General features: G+C 33.0%; 1 protein-coding gene and 1 pseudogene across 4 annotated transcripts in view; both read left to right on the forward strand.

Annotated features, from left to right (window-relative positions):
- Positions 1-15308, forward strand: part of FAM172A (family with sequence similarity 172 member A) — a 414546-nt gene that overhangs the window by 134963 nt on the left and 264275 nt on the right. The gene's annotated exons all lie outside the window — the stretch shown is intronic.
- Positions 9918-11662, forward strand: LOC123824600 (annotated as a pseudogene).

Raw genomic sequence — 15308 nt, forward strand, 5'->3', positions numbered from 1 at the left:
AGGTAATATGCTCTTGCCTTATTAATGTTTAATGGAAAATAACCTATTTAGAACTGCTTATAAAATTTACTTATATGAGCTTTATTATTAAATTCTAACAGTATAAAATGTAGTAAGCTTAAGACATGATAGTACTAAGTAATACTTCAAAGCACTATACTCAAGGCAGTATATTTAATAAAATGGTTTAATTTAATTTACTTCAAGGGTCAGTAAAGTATAAAATACTTTTGAGTCATTGACTTTATTGTATCAAGTGCCATTTTTTACCAAGTATATTTAATTTTCAGGAAATGAGGTTTATATCTGACACCTTTAATTATACCAGTATATTTTGTATGTATCATGTGAAATATAACTTGAAATCATTTACCAGTATTGGTATTATTACTAAATATGTCTTATCTGGAAAATGGCTATAAAAATAAAATAATTGGACTAAGTTCTCTGTCTAGATAGTATCCTTAATATATTAATTAATTTTAGTCATCAGAATGTTTATTGAATGCTTACTGTAATCATCAGAATTTTTATTGAATGTTATAGAATTCTTCTATAATCCATATAAACTGTTTTAAAATTTGGTTTATGCAAATATAAAGAATGAATTTTAAGTCTTCTTTCAAATACTTGATGATGGTAAAACATAGCATTTTCAGAAATGACAGGATATACTCTACCAATAAGATAAAGTAATACCTATTAATTTTTTTTGCCCTTTTCCAAAATTCTGGACTTTGCTATTTTTCAGTAGTTCACCCTATTAAAGAAGAAATGTTTAAAAGAAATATTTTAATTAGATACTATGTAAATTATAAAATCATAAACAAATTACAGCACAAATTTAAAGATGACCAAGAAACATATTCCTTCTCTAGCAATGTATTTGAAGGAAATCTTCTGTCATTAAAAGAAAATGTAAACTGCATCTTTTTTCTCCAACATGATCAGATTTTAATGTTACTTGTAAAGTAAAAATGTGAAAAGGGAGTTTTTTTCTTAAAAACAATTGAACAGAATTTTTACTCTCACAGTGACTAGCAGATACAAACTACAAATAATATTCTGGTTCAATAACAGTCTATTTCATCTAGGGAATATTAAATAATTCACTTACATAGTATTGAAATTGTGGGTGTTGAACTTCATCTTGTGAACCAAAAATCCCAAATGTCATTTTCAGCTTAATTAAAAGTCATAATCTCAGAAAAAAACAATAGAATATTATAAAGTATTACACTACCAGTTGGAAGACTTAGAAAATTTTATTTGAAGAAAAACACTATCATCTGAAAATAAGAATCTATGAGTATAATTGATTGAAATGATGTAATTTTTTTCATTTATCTTAAAGGCTTTTTTTAAGTTTGTAGATAGATATCTTGGATTTTTATCTCAGTACTTATAAAATGCTTGTTATGAGTTACAGAATCAAAATTAATCATTCACTGGAGAATCTCTTATTAGGAGTGCTTCTGTAGCCAGGAATCTGACAGAGGACCTTTACTGCTCTCTTTGGCTGACTCCCAGAATCACTGTCAGGGTCAAAGTTAAGCAGCAGATTCTGTGCCTTCACTCACACACTGTAGCGTTCCAAACCATACTCTGACTTCAGGGTTACACTTAGATGTGTGCGTATACATATGTGCACTCACATTTGCATAAATAAGTAAATCTATATATATCTATATATATATAGAGAGAGAGAGAGAGCACAAAATCTTTTGTAATAAAACTTTAGTATTTACTAATAGTTGAAAAGGGCAGCCAGGGGAAAATATCTGGCATAAGTATTTGCAGGCATAGTTAGAGTAATTCATAGGGCTACTCTTCTTGTGTATTGAAGATCCATTTTTCCTGGAAAATACCTAGTGTATGCACAGCTTCCTGGCTTACTAAAAATGCTTTATTTCATCAGTTAGCAGTTTAGCTGAGTCTTACTGGATTAGCAGAAAGTAAGGTAGTAGATTATCTTTTCAGTTATTGCATGTCTAATGCAATTAAATCTTAATCCAGTGAACATGTGAGTAATTTTAATATTACCATATACTAAAAAGATTTTTATATAATTTTGATAATTTGACCTCTTGTTAGGATAGAAAACCAGTATTTTAGTGACACTTGACCTTTGTGCATAGTGCTTTTTCCATATTTTCCTGTTCTTACTTGAGATAAAGAAGGTAGCACATGTCATTGTCCCCATTTTGCAGATGTAGAAATTGAGGCTTAGAGTGTTGTAAGGGATTTTCCCAAGATATCATAGCTAGTAAAAGCCCAAGGCAAAAGTAGAAATCAAATCTTCTGAATACAAACTCAGTTCATACCCTTTCAACCATCTCATAGCCTCTTCTTTCTGTTGGTAATTTAAAAAAAAATTGGTGATTTAGTGGTTCAAAAATAATGAGTGGAGAAACAGACATGGAAATTTTTCATAGTGAGGCAAATGGAATATTCTCTTTTAGTTGTGCTTTTATAATCTTTGCTGGTTCTAGTAACAAACATAAATCTGTTTTTTAAAAGAGAAAATATAAAATGTAAAATAGAAAAGATTGACCTTGTCAGCTCATTCCTATGTTGGCTATGTTTTACTACTTTCTTTAAAAAAATACACACACACACACACACACACACATACAATGAAACATAGTGTTTGTTATAAAATGCCTTTTTAATGCAAGTGACTCAAGTAGTATCAAGGAATACAGCATTTAGCAAAATATTAATATTTTAAACAGTATGGTTTTCTTTAATTCTGACATATATCTGTAAAACATTTTTGATATATATTATATATATTTTAGGGGTTCTGAAAAGACTTCCATTTTGCAAAGCATAACCTGTAATTCTGTTGAAATCTAGGAGAAAATAATTGAATTTGTTTTAAAATGTAATTGAATACCTGAGTTTGAGAAGGAACAGAAATAAACAGAGACAACTACTTAGTCAAGAGCCCAATATTATTATGATCTTGTATGTGTCTAATTACTCTAAATTTGATGCTCCAGCTAACTACAGTAGGCTTGTTTTTAAATGCCAGGCCAATACATATATACCCTGAAGAAATTTTATTTAAATGATATAGATATTGTTTTCTGAAAAAAATTCACTGTATTCTTGTTGATTTTAACCTTATCACCTCCTACTCTTCTAAATTTCATTTACTAGAAACTGCCTTTGCAGGTGACGAATATCACAGATATTTGCCAATTTGCCTCTATAAACCACACTACTATGCTAGAATGACTAGAGAGTGGGATTCATAACAATGTGTTTATTTAACTGCTTAATAGTCTGTTTCATCAACTCTTAAGTAATTTTCATTGCTGTCTTCTGATTCCTACCTAAATTTTCCACATCTGTCATAAACATGAAGCCTCTGGTATATTTAATGCTACAAAGTTGAAGAGCAAAGAGGCTTTCTACTGCATTCTCCATGTCTTCTCACTCCAAGATAATTACTTGATTTAAGCTGTTCAAGCAGTAATGGAACATCTTCAACATAGCATTTGGACAGAGACCATCAGTGGGGCATGATTTGGGTAAATATTTCAGGAAAAAATGCAGAGTTGTATGAAATTAAGTGTGGAGCAAGAATTGAGGCAATAAATACTGTTTTGTCCCCTTAAATTCTTTATTCTCTTACCTGCTATGTTTTAGGCTTATGCTTCTAGTCAAGACTTTTGACTACATTAAAAAATTTTGTCAGGTATGTAGTAATTTACCCACATAAAGAAAATTTTCCTTTTGGCATTTAAAGACCTTTGATCTTTAGTTTTTATAATATGGTTAAAATAAAATTATTATATTTTGCAACTTCAGTTCTCCCATTCTAAGTGGGATTGAGCACAAGATAAACTTAGAAAATAGGATAGACTTTTCTTGGCCAATTAAATATTTCTATAAATGTATGCAATACAGAATACATTTGTAAATATCTGTGCTCTATATATAATCTGTGTATTTTTAAGACAATAAAAAGTAACGTGTTTAGTTATACACAAGGAGATATGGTTATGTATATTAAGCAATAATAGAGACTGCTTATTATTTAAGCAGTCTCTATTGTCAACAATCCATAAATTTTAGACCATTTCTTAATTCAAGTATGTTTTCCACATGGCTAGGAGGGAGCAACTCTAAAACATTCCACAGAACTTGAATACTACATTTCACAATAAAGAGCATCACACCCTTAACCTTTCACTAGAACTAAAGGAGAAGCTGCTCCCTAATCCAGTCACGTCTCCTTAATAGATATCTGGCATAGTCAACTAATATTAATTAAATTTGTTCCCCATCCAGGCAATATTTTGGAGCATAGTTATTGCTTATATAGTGCCTGATGTGCAAAGGCTTAGTCTGCACCATACAAGTTACCATTTGCCATTAGTCCTGACGTGAGCGAGTATGATGCTGAATAAGTGCTGTTTTCTTCAATCTACACAATAGTGCAGAAATCTGCTCTCCCCTACATGATTTTTCTTTCCTTCCTTACAAATACTTTATTCTCTACCACAAGTTAGAATATTTTTTAAAAAATGTGTTTTAGCATATTATTATGTTTTAGCATATACCTCCCAAATTTCCAACCATCCAACCTAGAAACACTCAGCCAGCCAGAACAAAACAATGGCTATACAACTAAGTGTGAATTGTGCTTGACAAAGAAGTGGTTGTGTTCTTTATTACTTTTTTTTTCACTTTATTAATGTGAAATCACTGAAATAACCATGTCAAATGTCTTATTTATGTATCAACTCATGCTAAGTCACTGCTTTTAAAAATCTGCTGCGTGGGTAGACTGTCTATACACTGATGTACAGAGTTTTCAGTTTAATGGTTAATAGTCCATTTTTTCATTTGTACATTATACTCCTTTGAATCATTTATACTCTATAGCATAATAACTTCTCATTCTTTCTGTGTAACTTTCAGCAGAAAACTAGTAACTAAAATGTTATTGCTACCATATTTACTGAAAATACATAGACAAGAAATTAGCTAATTTTAGCAGGTTCTGCTTTTCAGAAGTACATACTGTTTGGTTTCCTGTATGTGTGTTTGTGCATATATGGCTTTACTTCTTATAAATATTAAAGTATTTTTAATATTTTAAAATACTATAATATGTGATGATAATAAAAAGAGAATCTTGGATATAATTAGCAGTTTAAGTAGAAAAGTTTTCTTTAGTAATCATTTAACAATATTCCACCCACATTTGTACTTAGTAAAAATGCAGGAGAAACAAGTAAAATATCCCAATTCTTATTTTTTACAGATTTTTTTATTCATTTTTAGACAGAGGGGGAGGGAAGGAGCAAGGGAAAGAAACATCATGTATGATTGCCTCTTGTGTGTCCCCTCCTGGGGATCTGGCCCACAACCCAGGCACATGCCCTGGCTGGGAATGGAACTGGTGACCCTTTGGTTCACAGGCCAATGCTCAATCCACTGAGCCACTCCAGCTAGGGCAAAATATCCCAATTCTTTGTGGGCTAGTTCACAAAATAGGAAATTATTCAAATGTCCAGACACCTTTGCTGATGTATAAAGAATAATGTAAGCATGTGAGAAGACTCCTCTATGGAAAAATTGCTAGGTAGTACTTTGTATACCCAACCATATTATCATAATTTATAAGATGCTGTTTATCCCAACTGAAATTCTCAACATTTACTAAAAATAGAATTCACTCCCACTAAATGGCCCATAGAAATCATAGGGGAAGGTGTACAACAAGCTCTTGCTGGGCCAGCACTCATGTGGGCACAGCTCTTTAACTGTCCTTTTGAAGGCCCCAAGTTTGAAGACTGAATACGGTGAAGTGATGTCTGTAAGACTAGATGGGTGGTGAGGCTGATGCCTCTAGCTGCATGCCAAGTAATGCCTCCTATTAATGGCTTGGCTGAACACCAGATTGAGGTATCTTTGTGGAAATGAATAAAAGAGTAACTAGTCATACATTTCAGGAGAATTTTATAAGCTGCATCTGAAAGAAAAATGATCATTTTACAAAATGGCGCATCTGATACTCTTAACTAATCAACTTCACCCCTGATGCTGCTTTCTTCACTCAAGTTGCTCTCAACAGACTTGGCGACTATATTTAGATTTCAAACTCCCAGCCTTCTCTGCCTTTTATGGCCTATGTATGCTGACAACAAACCTCTTGTACACAAATTCTGCTCTAATTTGACATGGGAAAGCATGTAACTATGGAAACGTTCTTTGTACCCTATCTCAAGCCATCGGTGCTTTATTTACCCTTTACCGAGAACAAATAATCTACATACTTCTATTCACTTTTTTTTTACTAATTCCTAGCCAAATAGCAAATACATGACTAAGATATTTCTTCACAAAGGCAATATTTTTAGTTGTACAAATGTTACTAATTTGACTTTATTTGGATTATAGAATAGCCTTTTTATCATAGTAATTATGTGTATAATTTATAGGAATATTTTGATGATGATTTATTTAGGATAGTTTTATTTGTATAAAATATAAATGTCCATAAACTAAAAAATTAGCATTTTACTAAGCTCTTAATATATGTTACTGTGATAATATATGTGTAGATCTTATATTAATATCTCCTCTGCTAACTACTACATTTGAATTTTTATAGATAGCCATTCCTTCATTCCTATGAAATAATTCTAGATTAACTGCTTTTACAGATGTTTCAGGTTAATACAAATTAGAAGTTAAAACACTATCAACTAATCTTGTTAATTTTCCAAATATGTTGTTATTCCAAGTATCATTTAACTTTCAGGAACTGCCATCTTTCTTATATTCATCCCAGTCTTGTTACCATCAGAGGTCTTGCTCCCTGAAAACGTTTAAGCAAGCTCAACTCTTTCTCAGAAATGTACCTGAGGCCATAAGCTAACTGTGTTTCTGTGTTGATCATGTTAGAATTACAGATAATGTATCGTACTCATTTCCCAACTACCTCTGCAGGGTTGGTTTTTACACATTGAGCTTGAACATCTAACAAAGGTACTCAAAAGTTCTGAGTCATGAACATTGCCTTTGAACTTCTGAAAGACTATTGCAATTCAAAACTTTTTATAAGCATCTTCCAAAGTTTTGAGGTACAATAAAATCTTTATAAGTAAAATTTATTAATATTCAATATTTCCTTATAGTAATAAATGACATCTTAACAACCAGAGAGAGAATGACTTTTAGTGGAATTTATTAGCCTTATTAAGTCATCTGGTTTTCAAGGGGTACCTTCTTGTCAGCCATGTGCTGATTTTACATTCTCAGGTTTCCCCAACGAAGAGGGATATTTCACCTTACATTCGCTTCCATTTCTTGCAATCATCTGAGGTTTCCAAGATCTCACATTTTCTTTTTGATGATATACTATTTTTTAAAGAAATATTGTTCCTAATTATTACAAACTCAAAACTTAAATAAAAGGGAATAATCACTGTGCTTTAAAATGTGGTTGCCAATTTCTCAGAGTTTAGCTAGCAGTCATTATGCCTTTACCTCTCAATGAGTGGGCTCCCCTTCTTTTGCCTCAGGTTCAGTGAAGAACAGGGGAGGAACCAGAGCTATGAATACTGTAGGTTGAAGATAGAAGTTAACCCAGAGAAAATCTCAGAAATTTTGGAATATGGGAAAAGCCAAGTTAGTTCTTAGACCATTTGGGTACTGATAAGTTTCAGGTCATATGACTAATTTTTCCATTGTCATTGTGATATTGACAATGGAAATTTTCTTCCTAAAGTAAGACAAAGACCTCCAGAATTTGACAATTAAAGGCAACTGTTAATGACAGTTTAATTTTTTATACTATTTTTCAACTTCTCTTCTTGGCTTTTACTGGTTCTTTTTTAGTCTTATGGCTTATAAGCTTAAATTAATATTGTTTGTATTCCATTTTAAAAATGCTTCGAGTTATTTCACTTGTAATTTTACCATGATTGTAATCTAAACTTCAAAACCATTAGGTACTATTTAATTTATATTACTGTAGGAGCCTATATTACACTTTAATCTTTTGGAGTTTACATTGTTGTTTATTTTTATTTGCACCACATGACTGTATTAGGTAATATCTGAGCAAAGTGCTTTGCTCAAATAAAAAAAAGACAATAGCTTTTTTTTAAAAAAATACTCTTTAAACAAGAAATTCTTACTATGTTACTTTTAAGCTTAATACTATGTTTGACACTTAGTAGCTACTTACAAACTACTTGAGTAATTGATTTATGGGTCCCAGGGAGAGATGTCTATATTGGTTTATATTTTAAAATCACTAAATATATATCATCAACTGTCTAGCATTCATTACAGTAATGACATTATGCTTTTGTCAATATGCCTGTTCTCACTTGAATGATTTCTTTCTATTAAAGCCAATTAGTATATTGAAACAGTATTTGTTAAATATAAAAAATGTGCTAATATTTATTTTTTTCTAAAATAGTTTTGTTCTTTTCTAAGTACTACATGAGACACCAGTGAGGACAAGTTAAGAATTAATATCCGTGTCATTAAGACTAAAATTATTAATACTGGCAAAATCTATGATATTTAACTGACCTTTTCATTAAACCTACTACTACTAATATAATTAAACTATACTAATTACCCAGTGGACACATTTCAGTTCATGCAGTTACAGTTCAACTATAAAAGAAACTATTGTCCTGATATCTCGAGTACCTTTATTACAGATTTCTTAAGTTGATCAGGGTCCTCTTATCTTCTGTCCCCTAACTCACATTTTCCACCTTTTGCCTCTCAAGCAAAGGAGCTTGTTCTACCTGTAACAGAAGCCACTTTCGGATTCAACCCAGGAAGACAAGGACTAAATGGCCAAATATTTTTGCAGAAGCCTAAATCTTTGCTGCTTTGTTCTGCCGTGAATATAGAGGGGAACTTTATCACTGGAACCAAAAGGAACTTTTGCAGAGAAGTTTCTTATTTTAGGGATCTTCTTAGAAGCCCTGGTAAAAAACACGGGAAACACATCATGCACCTGAACTAGATCTGTGCTGACATTTTAGCAATGTGGCAGTTTGTAGATAAATATTTATTGTTTCTGTTATGAGTTACATTTTTTGCTGATGGATGCCAAATGTTTCTAACTTTGCCTTATAAAGTATATCTGACCTCTAGGGGTGACACATGGTCATTACAGAGCTAATGCCAGAAGGGACATCAATCTATGTGTTACAGAAAAAATCATAATTATCATATGTCACATGAGAATTCAAAAGCAGAAGATTATTATAATTAAAATCAAGAATCACCACAAGCTAAAAGTGAAAAACATTATATAGTATTATATATCATATTGGTTAGCAATGTGATCTCTGGAGTCAAATGGATTCTGATGCCAGTTCTACCACTTACTTGTTGTGTTAACAGCTATAAGCTAAGGATACCAACAATATCTCTCCCTCTACCTTGCAAGGCTTAGGAATGATTAAATGAGGTAATGCATATAAAGTGCTTAATGTACTTGTCATAAAGCAAGCACTCAATAAATGTTAGCTATCCATACTATTTATAATTTTTCATTCTTGAGCCATGTATTTGACTTTCTAATAATTATACAGTTGTCTTCAGCTTTTTTATGTGTGTGTGTGCATTTGTAGTTGAAATTACCTGAGATTACAGTCACTTAATGACCTAGAAGGAAAATGACCAAATGAATATCTTTCCGTAGCCTTTTGGTTGACTTAGGGCTTTATTAATTTACATATATGGACCAGTGGTCCTTTTCATTCTGAATATGAAAAAGAGGTTTATCATTACTAAGAGTTGCCATTAGACCAAAATAACGTAAGTCCCAAAAAAGGGAGAAGGAAAGGAAATAGAGATGACAGTTTTTGCTGAGGGTCGCTGTGGTTTTCTACTTCAACAGCACTTGGGCAAAACATGCCACTCGACTGCCTACCCCAGCCAGCCACCCAGTTCTGGCCTTTCCGCCACTTCCTCACAGCATCCCAAGACCCCCGCCACTGCTCCTCAGCAACGCACCATGATGACCACATCGACCTCACAAGTACACCAGAACTATCACCAGGACTCAAGGCCACTGTTAACTGTCAGATCACCCTGGAGCTCTACACTTCCTATATCTTCCTGTCCATGTCTTTTTAAAAAATTTTAAAAGATTTTGTTTTTTTATATTTACAGAGGGGAAAGGAGGAAGAGAGGGAGAGAAACATCAATGTGTGGTTGCCTCTGGGTGCCCCCTACTGGGGACCTGACCCACAACCCAGGCATGTGCCCTGACTGGGAATCCAACCTGCAACCCTTTGGTTTGCAGCCTTTTACTCAATCCACTGAGCCACACCAGCCAGGGCTACCTGTCCATGTCTTACTACTTTGACCGCAATGATGTGACTTTGAAGAACTTTGCCAAATATTTTCTTTACCACTCTCATGAGGAAAAGTAGCATAGTGAGAAACTGATGAAGCTGCAGAACTAATGAGGTATTGGAATCTTCCTTCAGGATATAAAGAAACCAGACTGTGACGACTGGGGAAATGGTTTGAATGCAATGGAGTGTGCATTACACTTGGAAAAAAGTGTGACGGGGCAAGTCACTACTGGACTTGCACAGACTGGCCACTGACAAAAATGACCCTCATTTATGTAACTTCATTGCGACTCACCACCTGAATGAGCAGGTAGTGAAATCCATCAAAGAATTGGGTGACCACATAACTAACTTGCACAGGTTGGGGACCCCTGAAACTGACATGAATTTCCGTTTAACAAACAAACCCTGTGAAACAATGAAGAGAGCTCATTCTTAGTCTGGCTTCCCATAGCCACTGGGGTGACTTCCCTGGTCACCAAAACAGTATGTGCTTGTTGGAGTTACCTTTACCTTTGCTATCACTTGTACCAAACCATTCAGTTGCTTCTTTCATTTGTACCATTCCTTCAAATAATGTAATTTGGTACCAAAAAAAGAAAAGAAAGGGAATAGGGTTAAGAATACATAAAACAAAAGAAGATATAGAAATAAAGGTGCATATGAGAATCAGGCAAGTACCTTAAATATATGTCATCTGTGCTATGGGTAATGACAACAGTGCTGCTGAAGGTCTAGCTCTGAGAAGATTTTGGTAAATAACCTCCTCAGATAGATGATAGATAGATAGATAGATAGATAGATAGATAGATAGGCAGGAAAGTCCATGAAGATCATAAAGATTCATAAAAATGATAAAGGAAGCAAGGAGTACCTTCAAGAATATACTCACACATTAAGTTATAATGTCTGCTTTTGGACGTCAGAATATTTGTGATGAGAATAAGAAAGTTAACCCAGGGGTGAAGGGCAAGGTGAGTGTTCCTCATTGGAAGACAGGGATTCCATAGCATTATACCCAAATTGCTAACTGGTAGAATGGCCCTGGACTTGCACATTAACTTTAATCCAGGAATATAGTACAGCAAAGGATTACGGAACAGAGGTGAGATTTTTTTCTCGCAAGCTGAAGTTAAAAAGGATGGAGATTCTAAATATCTCTGATATCCACTGAACCTTCCTTAAGCCAAAAATATGCCTTTTAAATTTTAGCTGTATTGTCTTTTTTTAACTCTATAATTAAGATTTTTGAATTCCCCATGGTAGTAAGCAAATCTGAAATGTAGCAGAATGTGCAAGAAAGCAAGTGTCTCTGCCCCAAATGTTTTTAGCACAAAGATCTGACAGTAACTCGCCCTGGCTGGCATAGCTCAGTGGATTGAGCTCGGGCTGCGAACCAAAGCATCGCAGGTTCGATTCCCAGTCAGGGCACATGCCTGAGTTGCAGGCCATGGCCCCCAGCAACCGCACATTGATGTTTCTTTCTCTCTCTCTCTTTCTCCCTCCCCTCCCTCTCTAAAAATAAATAAATAATTAAAAATAAAAATAAATAAAGACTGGTATCTTGTTAAAAAAAATCTGACAGTATCTCAATAGAAGTACTCTATTACCTCTATTAGTGATCTCTTTGAATAAAATGGGAAGCTAATATTCCATTATAATATGTAATTACCCTTATGTTCCTCTACCCTAGTGTGCTATCCTTTGAATTTTCATCATTTTCAGTTTAAAATTTTTAGAATAAAAATACTTTGGCAAATGACTTTTTGCTAATTTATTGGGAGCATCATTTATTTTTCTCTACAGGAGAAGAGGAGGAAGTAGGAAAAAGTACAATTGTATTTTCTTATATAGGTTTCCTAGAAATTATTTTGTTTTTAATTCTTTTTTCTCACATAAGCTCTACTCTGTGAATTGTATAATGTTGAGCTTCCACTTTCAAAAGACCAGAATCTTACCTATAAATAGCTTAATCAAACACCTTTTAATATGAACAAAGTAACTTTCATTAATAAGGTTTTTTTTGTTTTGGTTTTTGTTTTTTTGTTTTGTTTTGTTTTGCATGTTGAGGAGAAGTAACTTCTTTTGGGGAGGCTCTGGATCACAAAAAACATAGAGAAGCAATTTGCTCTTAATAAACACAAGACCTTCTTGTATAACTGTTTTTGATCCAGAATATTAGGGACAGTCCTGCTGGTTGCTATTTGGGAGGAAATCAAGTAGTTTTACCTGCGTCATATGGATTGATTTTTCACAGTAAGTGATTCTACCATTTATGTGCCAATTTATACCCTGCTTTCTGTGTTATGGATTTGATATAAGATGGAAAAGACTTTAAAGTATCCATTTTTAGGAGACTGAAAATCTAATGCTCAAGCTACTTCTTGAAATTTTATTTAATTAGCATTCTGTATAATATGGTAGTTTATACTTCATGTGGTAGAAGTTAAATTAGATTTTTCATCCTTGACAATAGTGTTCAATTTAAGGGGGAAAAATGAGCATATGTCACAGTAGTTGCAGAAACCTGCTAAAGACATTACCTGTTGAGCTCACTTCTTGTTTTGCTTTGGGAACCAGGAACAGTTGAGATTTTACATTTGGAATAAATTTTAAAATTTAAACTCATTGAAATTCTAGTTAACATATTCTGTTTCCTTTTCTCTTAAAATGTGTTACCTTATACTGAAATAATTACAATTGTTGTTAGACTGTTGGCACACCACTAACATGGAAGTATCTCTTCTGTTTCCATTTTGGGAGTTATTACAATACATTTTCTGTTTGAAGACAGGGTCATCTGCTTTAGGGTAACTGTAATCAGATCTTCTCCAGTCTCCTGAAGTAAAATTCTCAGGCATAGATCTCTTATTGAATAGTATTGGTGTTATGGCAAATTCTTTAAATATTTTAAATATTTTTTCTTTATAAAAAGTATTGAGAAAAATATTGATGAATCCTATTTGGTATTTGCTTATTATATTTTGTGATGTTTTGTAGGTTTATTTTCTACTTGGTATCAATTATATATTTAAAACTATACTATTATTTTATTAAAATTATAAAAATTATTCTATTAAAAGTAAGCATGATTTACACATTTTAATTTTTATTATTATTTAGTTTTAACAGAATGGTTTAATCTTTTCACCAGATTTTTTGTGAACTAGTGTTTCTTTCATATTTTATAGAGAGAAATGTAATCTCTCCACATTTTAGAGATTTATCACCTTACTTTTGTTCAGTGATTTCTGTTACTAATTAGATATTTTAGTGAATGTATGTTCCTGATTGCATTTTACATAAAAGCACATTATGATATGACATATAAATTCAACTTTAAAAGTTATTAATTTCACTATACGGATTTTGAGCTTAATGTCTATTTTTTATTAGAATATGCAAAGTATGAATTTTAGTGTAAACATCTAAATAAATTTTATAGAGAAGTATAGTAATTAATTCAAATTTAAAATTTGGACTGTTTAAAATACTTGTAAATACCTATTAGGTTAACTGAAGTATTTACTAAAATTGACAAATCCATTCACATTTCTCTAATGCAGAGAATGTTCAAGCTCTTTTCAAATTTGTCCTGCTTTTCCTTATTTTAGCTTTCTATTGCTATCCACTTGGAAGACTTAGAAAGCAGAAAACATCTCTTACATATACATGATCAAAAATGTACGCCTGATGGCCTGGAGGTTGAAATAATTATCTCTGGTGGCCGTGCAGATCTCAATGTCAAAGCTGGAAACCACAGGGCAGCTGAATTAAAGCATGAAAACTGGCATGAGCACAGACAACTGCTTGAGGCTCTTTATTACTGTTTGATACACCAGCCCTTTGTTGAGAATCTTGTTTTTTTTGGTTCGAAAGCAACTGTGTGTGTCTAATCTTGCGTTTGCCTTTATCATCAATTCCATTCCTGTGATATTTACAAAACTAAGCAACATCACATGTATTTATCCCGATTTCTGAATTAGCGTTTCTGAAGCTTTCTGCTAATCTGCAGATAGGTGGCACCGTTCATACAGATTGAAAAAGCAGTGCTTTCCCTGTTCACACTATTCCATGCTGTAAATTAACCTGTCACTTTATTATTTGACAAGATCTTCATTTTTATTCATCAGGACTTGGGCCAGGATGGGTGCATTTATGGCCATTTGCTTTGCACGGCTCTCAGCTGAGTTTGTAGGTATTGTAAGTGAGATCCATTATCCCTGTTACAAGTGCACACAATGCAGATGCTGATCTGCGATGATGATGAGAAACCAAAGTCAGTAAAGACCACATAAGCCACCCTTGATGAAAAGATAAATGAATGCATAAATAACATTGTGCTCTGCTGTGTTTGCTGAGATCAAGGGTAGATTTTGAAGGTTTTGAGAGATCAGACGTACAGAACCTGGAGAAATTCATCCTCCTTCACTTTGCATTCAGCAAGCATTTCACTGTGTACAGAAAAGCTGAGAGACATTTTAATACATTACTGGAAGCTCAGAAATGTTTGGGTACTTCTCTTTTTTTAATATTAAAAAAACACAAAGAAATGGCAGAGGCATTTGCGTTTAATAAGAATTTAACATGGTACGAAGAAAGCCATGCTTGCTTTAGACAATTCCTAACTTAGTTCTTTATGTAAATACTCTCGTGTCTATTGTGTCCTAATTATAAATGTAATTATAGAGATAAATTAGTAAATTATGTTTGTAACTGTATTCATAAAGATTAATGACATTTAAACAGACATATGCATGATAACATAGGATATGTACTTCAACTTTGTGTAACAGATGTATTTTAAAATAGTCCATAGAAATAATTTAGCTAATTGAGTACCTTTTTTTAAGTTGGCGAAACAGCAGCAAGAATATGTACACTGTTGTGTGTTATCATACATCCTCCTGAAATACGTATTTTGAAAAAAGTTTAGCTGCATGA

Source organism: Phyllostomus hastatus, unplaced genomic scaffold, assembly GCF_019186645.2.
Source record: "Phyllostomus hastatus isolate PE091 unplaced genomic scaffold, TTU_PhHast_1.1 phas_contig_58, whole genome shotgun sequence".
Classification (NCBI taxonomy): Eukaryota; Metazoa; Chordata; class Mammalia; order Chiroptera; family Phyllostomidae; genus Phyllostomus; species Phyllostomus hastatus.